Here is a 6,886-nt window from a genome sequence, read left to right on the forward strand (position 1 = left end):
GCCTGGCTTTCTCTTTTGAGATGTAGTACCGAATGTCTGTCCATTGATTCTTGGACCTGGTTGTGTTAAATATGTCTGTTTGTCAGCATCAATCATAACATGAACCACACATATACATACATAATTTTAACATTCAGATATTCATGTTGCATTTTTTGCCATATATCTTTGTTTGTTATCTCTTGCTATTTGGTGATATATATTTCCCCAAGCAGATGTTGGTGTTTGATCTCTCCATATAGAGTCAGCCCCATAGGCAGAAAATGTCTACCCTTTCTTCCATATTCCACACTGAGTTATGTCCTCGTGGATGATCATTATTTCTGTTTCCTCCCAAAATATATATTGGAATGGAATCACTCCCCTGAGTTATATCCTCATTGGGCTGAGTCTTGCTTCTTTGTGTCTCTCTAGTTTGTTCCTAGAGTGACTTCTCTTATTTTTTCCTCTGCACTTCCCCGTAGTTTAGATGAATGATTTCTCAATAACCAGTAATTGTCCATCTTTTCCTCGGCGGAGTCTGTGGCCTTCTACCCTCATACCGGTAGTTATAAGTCCTATCTTTGTGGCCTTCTACCCTCATACTGGTAGTTATAAGTCCTATCTTTGTGGCCTTCTACCCTCATACCGGTAGTTATAAGCCCTATCTTTGTGGTTTTCTACCCTCATACCGGTAGTTGTAAACTCCAGTTTTATCCCCTTGCAGAGTTAACCTTGATTTTGTTCATCCTAACTGATGGCGGTTACTCTCTTCGTTGGTTTTCTACCCAGTAACCGGTAGATGTAATCCCCTCTTTGACGGTTATCTTTATCCAATATTAGGTTTTGATATTCCTTATTTTTGAGTATACCACCCAGTAACCGGTGATATATCTCTCGGATAATTGCTCTGATAAAGAAATTTATCCCCAGTGAGTCATCTTTCATTTACCCATTTTGTTGGTAATGATTGTTTCTCCCCTTGGATTGGTCATCATTTTATACCCAATATCTGGTATCCAGATGTCCTTTCTTTTTGGTCGATTTATCCTTTATTAACCCAATAACCGGTTGTGGGTAATCTTTCATGCGAGTATGTTATCTATGTTCTGACGGTAATAGATAATATATCTCATGCGCTCTTCAGTAGAAGTCTTTTCTTCCCCAATCGAGTAAGATTCGTATTTCCTTATGGAATCGAATGTCCATCCTATAATCGAGTTTGCTTTTTTTCAGCCCTCTTTTTGGATGATGAGTGTCTTGGAAATATTCCCCAATTCACGCCTGGTTGGTCACCTATTATATGCCCAGTAACCGGTATCCCTGGTGTTCCTTCCCTTCTGCTCCCTATTATGACTTTTTTGTCCCTTGTGGAGTCAGATTTTCCTGAGTTGAAATATACCTTTTTAGGTCTTCCTCAGATTTTTGGATGATTAATATCTCTCACCCTTATACTGGTCTTAGATATTCATTCTCCCCGAGCGTGTTATTCTCTCACCCTTATACCGGTGTTTTGATCGCATGTCTCTTTGAGCTTGATACCCAGTAACCAGTAATACCTCGCTTGTTGTTTCCTCAGCTGAGTCCTTTGTGGACATTCCCAACTTAAGTCCCTTTGGTGGATTTCCCCCATTGGTGTCTGAATTTCTATCTGCAGTATCCTTTGTGGATAGTTTTGCTGTATTGGCATATTCCCCAATACATGCATCTTTGCGTCAGCTCGAGTCTTTCCATTGATTTATTTTCATGGAATCCTTTGTGTCTCTCAGCAAGTTTTAAGTCGTGACCTGCTCACGCGTTTATCCCTTTTTATTCCCCATTAGAGTCCCCAGAGTCTATGTCCCATTTGTGAGTGTATTACTCCTATGGATTTTCAGTTTCCTCTAATTTATTTTCCCTTTGTGGACATATATCTCCACAGAGTATTAACTTTTGCATACATACATTTACATCATGAGGTCTCTTAGGGACCAAAATTCGTCTATTTGTTATTATTTAAGCCCATTCTACCTCGTCGATATGAAGATTTTAACCTTCATATCTCCGGCTAGAATGACCTTAAATAGGGGCATCTGTAAGACCCCAATTTTGACCCTAAGATCCCTCATGGCATCATATCATTGCATTTTGCATCTTGCCTCAAAGATCATAGCATATTGGCTCCTTAACCCTTGGGTTGGGACTTGTGTGAGTTGGTTTGAAACCACCAAGCATGCTTGAATTGTATATTATTTCTTTTCTCATTTTTGTTTACTAACCAAAAGCACAAAAATATGTCACTAACATCTTTTGTTTTGTAGCTTGAGCAATCATAAGATCTGAGGCTCCTAGAGGCCCCTATGCTCATTGATATGGCCAGATGAAGTGGAAAGCAAGCATGAAAATGGTTCACAAATCTCTCATTCATCATATGTGCCTCCCTATTATCTCAATTTTTCAATTTGATCAAAGCAAACCAAAGGGCTTGAGGATTGTTTCCCAAGGAAACCCTAGTTCAACCGTGCATCAATTGTGCCTTGCTCATGAAGCAACCTCAACCCGTGATCAAATAAAATCAAGTTAAGTTCTTTCACTCATCATTTCATGCATATTTGAGCTTATTTGAGTGTCCTCAATCATCAATTCATCAAGGTTTGAGGTATGGACTTAAGAAGTTGATCAGTCAATTCATCTGACTATTTTAAAATACACTGAGACCTAACTTTTGATGTGTTTGTCAAATGGAGATGACCCCAAGAGAACAAATGTTCTTAAGAACAATATTAACAACTTTCATGTTCATCAAAAATTTATTTGAAGCTTGGAAGGTCATCCTCCATTTCAAAACATTATAGGTCATTTTGACTGAAACCCTAATTTTGGGTCAACTTCCCAAGGACCTAACTCACTCATTTTTTATGATTTTGAGGTGGGATCAAATGGATTGGAAATTTTAATATGTCTATTTCATTTGTTATATTGAACAACGTTTCATAATCCTAAAATAAATACATTTGATAATGCAAAATATTATAGGTCACTTTGGACCAAAGGCATTGATATGTGAAAAAGTCCAACTTCAAGTGCCCATAACTTTCTCATAAAAAATACAAATGATGCAAACTTTGAGTCAAAATTGATTTTCTGAAAAATATATACAACTTTTATGTTGAAGGTTTTGTCATTTGAGGCTTACATCATTGAAAAACAAGATCTTGAAGTTAGTCCATTTTGGAAAATTTCACATGCACATGTCTTGCACCTTGAACTTTATGACCAATTTTCACTAATTTCCCAATTCCAAATGAAGTTTTGTTCAACATAACAATTGATCCTCATGTCAAGACCTTTCTAACCATTATCCACAAGGCCATGTTTTATTTTTGGAAGAGGCATTTTCAAAGAGGAGAAGATTTTCGTGCAATTATGGAAACTTGTTTGAAACTCATTGCATAATCCAATCACCTCACATCTGCATGTCCATTTCAGATCAAAATGAATTAAGCTTACCAAACCAATAGGATTTGGGCTCTCCATGCGCCTGTACAGGCCCATGCATGGAGGCCCTCTTCATTCATGCACATGAAATTCTCATGCTTGCCTTTGCCATTTACTATAAATAAGTGTGCTTGGCTTCATCATTCCTCAACATTAAGGCGCCTGATATGCTGAACAATTGAATCCAAACCTCACTTTAAAGGAATTTTTCTCTTTCACTTTCAATTTTCAGACCCAAATTTCGACCTGCTTGGTTGTTCTTTGGACTCAAAATTCCTTAGCCTCATCTCCTTTCCACCTCAAGAGTAAATTGCAATCAATAGTTGAGAGGAATCGTGCTTCACAGATCCACATTTCTAAGGTTGATGATGAAACTTTTTTTTCTTCGAAACACACTTATTATTGCTTGTTTCTTGTATTTGTTGGTTTGGCTGAAGTCCTCTCATCAGAGGCAATTGAATAGTATGCTTAATTTTGAAAATCCATTAAGTTCAGGTTTAACACCATTATTTTCCACCTCTGATTTCTCTTCCCATGAAGATCTAGAGTGAAAACCAATGGTACAGGGGTGATGTACATCACCCCATCTTTCTAATGATATGAGGATCGCCTATTTTTATTGAGTTTGCCATGTCTGCAACTTCCACCGAAAAATACAAGCTCGCCGGAGAAGACGGTGGTGTACACCACCGTCTGGTTGCTAGATCAAATGTGAACCGTGTGATGTGTTTTCCAAATTTAATCTCGTCATTCCTTTATTATGACTTTATTAAATGCAAGGTGTTTCTCAATGACTTGGACTCATGGTGAGCGCGCGCCTGTGGACCATTAGATGTGTCAGGTCAATTAATGAGATCTCATCCAACGCACGTGGTTTTTCCTATTTTTTGAATTAATCCATTTTATTTCTTTTATTTTATTTTATTTCAAAAAATCATAACTCTTTCATTTTAATTCCAAAAAATATGGGACCAATTGCATTATTTCTCTTTTTAATTCTAGTTTCTGAAAATAATTTTTAATATTTTTTTATTTTGTCATTTGATATTTTTTATGAATTTTCTCTTTTCTGGTTATTTTTAATTCATTTTAAATAGTTTTCAATATTCAAAAAATGCAAAAATATTTTCCTAACCTCTTTGAATGATGATGGATCTATGAAAAATATTATCATCAATTTAATAATTTATTTGAGATTTATTTGAGATTTTAGTTCAATTAGGTTATTTTTTATTCATTTTTAATTGATTAAAAATAGTTTCTGGTTTTTAAAAATGCTGAAATTTTTTGTCAAACTTTGTTTGACCTTGTTGAACTTAGGATGATCCATTTGGACTTTTCAAAGTTGATTTGAAATGGGTTTGAAGTTTGACCTTTAATTGTTTATTTTAATTCAAGTATTACTTTAAATTTGAAAAATACCAAAAATATTTTATTTGTTTCTTGACTTCTAAGTTTCATTTTGCTTCTGTTTACTATTGTTTGACCTTGATTCCATCTATCTTTGGTCAATGTACTTTGCTTACTTCATTTGAATTTCCATTAATGTACATTCTTATTCATCTTCTTATTCATCTTTTTCTTTTTGATCAATGAGTTAAAGATTGGTGGTTAGCCTTGATATATGGGAAGCTTAACCTTCCTTGATTCAAATCTAATTCATCTTGATCATAGATCAAGTGAATGGCTTTGCATTAAGGATATATTTCTTCTTGATCAAGCAAAAAACCTAGATCAATACAAGATCATTCTCTCTTTCTTTTGGCATGGCAATTTGTAGGAGCTTAGCTTACTAGTCAAGGTCTCTAAATTCTGTTTGTTGCCTATATTTTTATTGACCGGCCTCAGATAGGTGTGACTACTACATTAGTCCACTTACGATTGCTTAACATAGCACTAAATTGCCTTATGGCACACTAATACTAACTATTGATCATTAACTTTTAATTCAAGTCATTTAATTCTTGTAATTTACTTTATGCAATTTAATTCTTGTACATATAATTCATTTGCTTTTCCCCTTTGCTCACTTGAGCTCATGTTTATGTTAATGCAATTTGCCTTTTGCTCACTTGAGCACATAATTGTGTATATACTATTGTGCTTGTGTTTTGTTTGGATTGTTGTGAACCAAGTGCAAATGGAGAAAGGACTTAGATTTAGGACCTTACCTATGCTAAATGGAGTTTCAAGAGCAACTAGGCCTCATGCCTTTAGAGTGCTATAAATGTCAAAGAGCAACTAGGCCTCATGCCTTTAGAATGCTTAATGTTGAAGACTTTGAAAGGACCTAATCTCTAAACTCATTCTTGTCCATTCTTTGTTTGCATTGTGGAACTTTTTGATGTGTGTATTCTTGTGCTAGGGATTCCAACTTGAGCCTAATTGAAGAACCATTGTCATGAGCATCCAAAATGGGAGATATAAAAGTCATTGGAAGATTCCTAGGAGCTTGATTGTTATGTGATTGATTGCTTGAGTATTTGCTTATTTGCTTGCTTATTCCAAAGGATGGGAGATACTTGGATCATCACTATGATCCCAAGAAGGGAACTCCATTTGTGGTTTTATTTCTCTTCCTTCATCTTTGTGTGTTTAGGGCCTTAGCCATTCTTCTTCTTCTCTCCACTCCAACCCAAGCCAAAACTTTTGTGCAAACATTAACACTTGTTTTCAAAAATTAGAAACCTAAGCACTATGCTTTTGATTTTCAAACTTTCTTTTCATAACACTCATTTTGAATTGAATCCTTAAGTCAACTTTGCCCATATTTTGTAAATACTTTTCATTGATAAATATAACTCATTCAAATGTTTTTTTTTTGTGGTTTCAATGGCCATTTCTTGCCAAAGCTTTTCATAACCTTAGCTATTAGGTTTGAGTTATCCTTGAGGTTGATATAATACTCACATATATCCTTAGCGATGGACAATGAGTCTTTCATGCTTATTATAGGGATAACCCCTCACTAGCATGTTGAAGTTATCCTCACATGGTGGATTTGTGGTTTTAGGTTGAGTTTTCTCCCTTGGATAACAAAAGACCTTAAGGCTTTTGGACCAATCAATTCACCAACATGTTTTGAGATTTTTACCCTGAACTACGAGGTTTTGATCCTAACCTTTTTAATATGGTACGTAGACAATGGGTTTATCCATTCAAACCCAAAATTGTAAATAACTTGTATATTCTTCTCTCATCTCCCCAATCATGTTTGAACAAATAAATTTCACAAATACCAACCTACCTTACAACAATTGTGAAAAGGGCTCCCTAGGAGTACCTAGGATGTTTTGGGTGCTTAAAACCTTCCCATTGCATAACCAACCCCCTTACCCAGATCTTTGACATTTTTATTAGTTTTTGATTTGATAAAACTTCTCGGTTTTTGTTCACTTTTTAACCTTTCCTTTGGATAAATAGAAGTGCG

The sequence above is a fragment of the Lathyrus oleraceus genome, chromosome 3 (genome assembly GCF_024323335.1).
Source record: "Lathyrus oleraceus cultivar Zhongwan6 chromosome 3, CAAS_Psat_ZW6_1.0, whole genome shotgun sequence".
In the NCBI taxonomy this organism is placed as follows: Eukaryota; Viridiplantae; Streptophyta; class Magnoliopsida; order Fabales; family Fabaceae; genus Lathyrus; species Lathyrus oleraceus.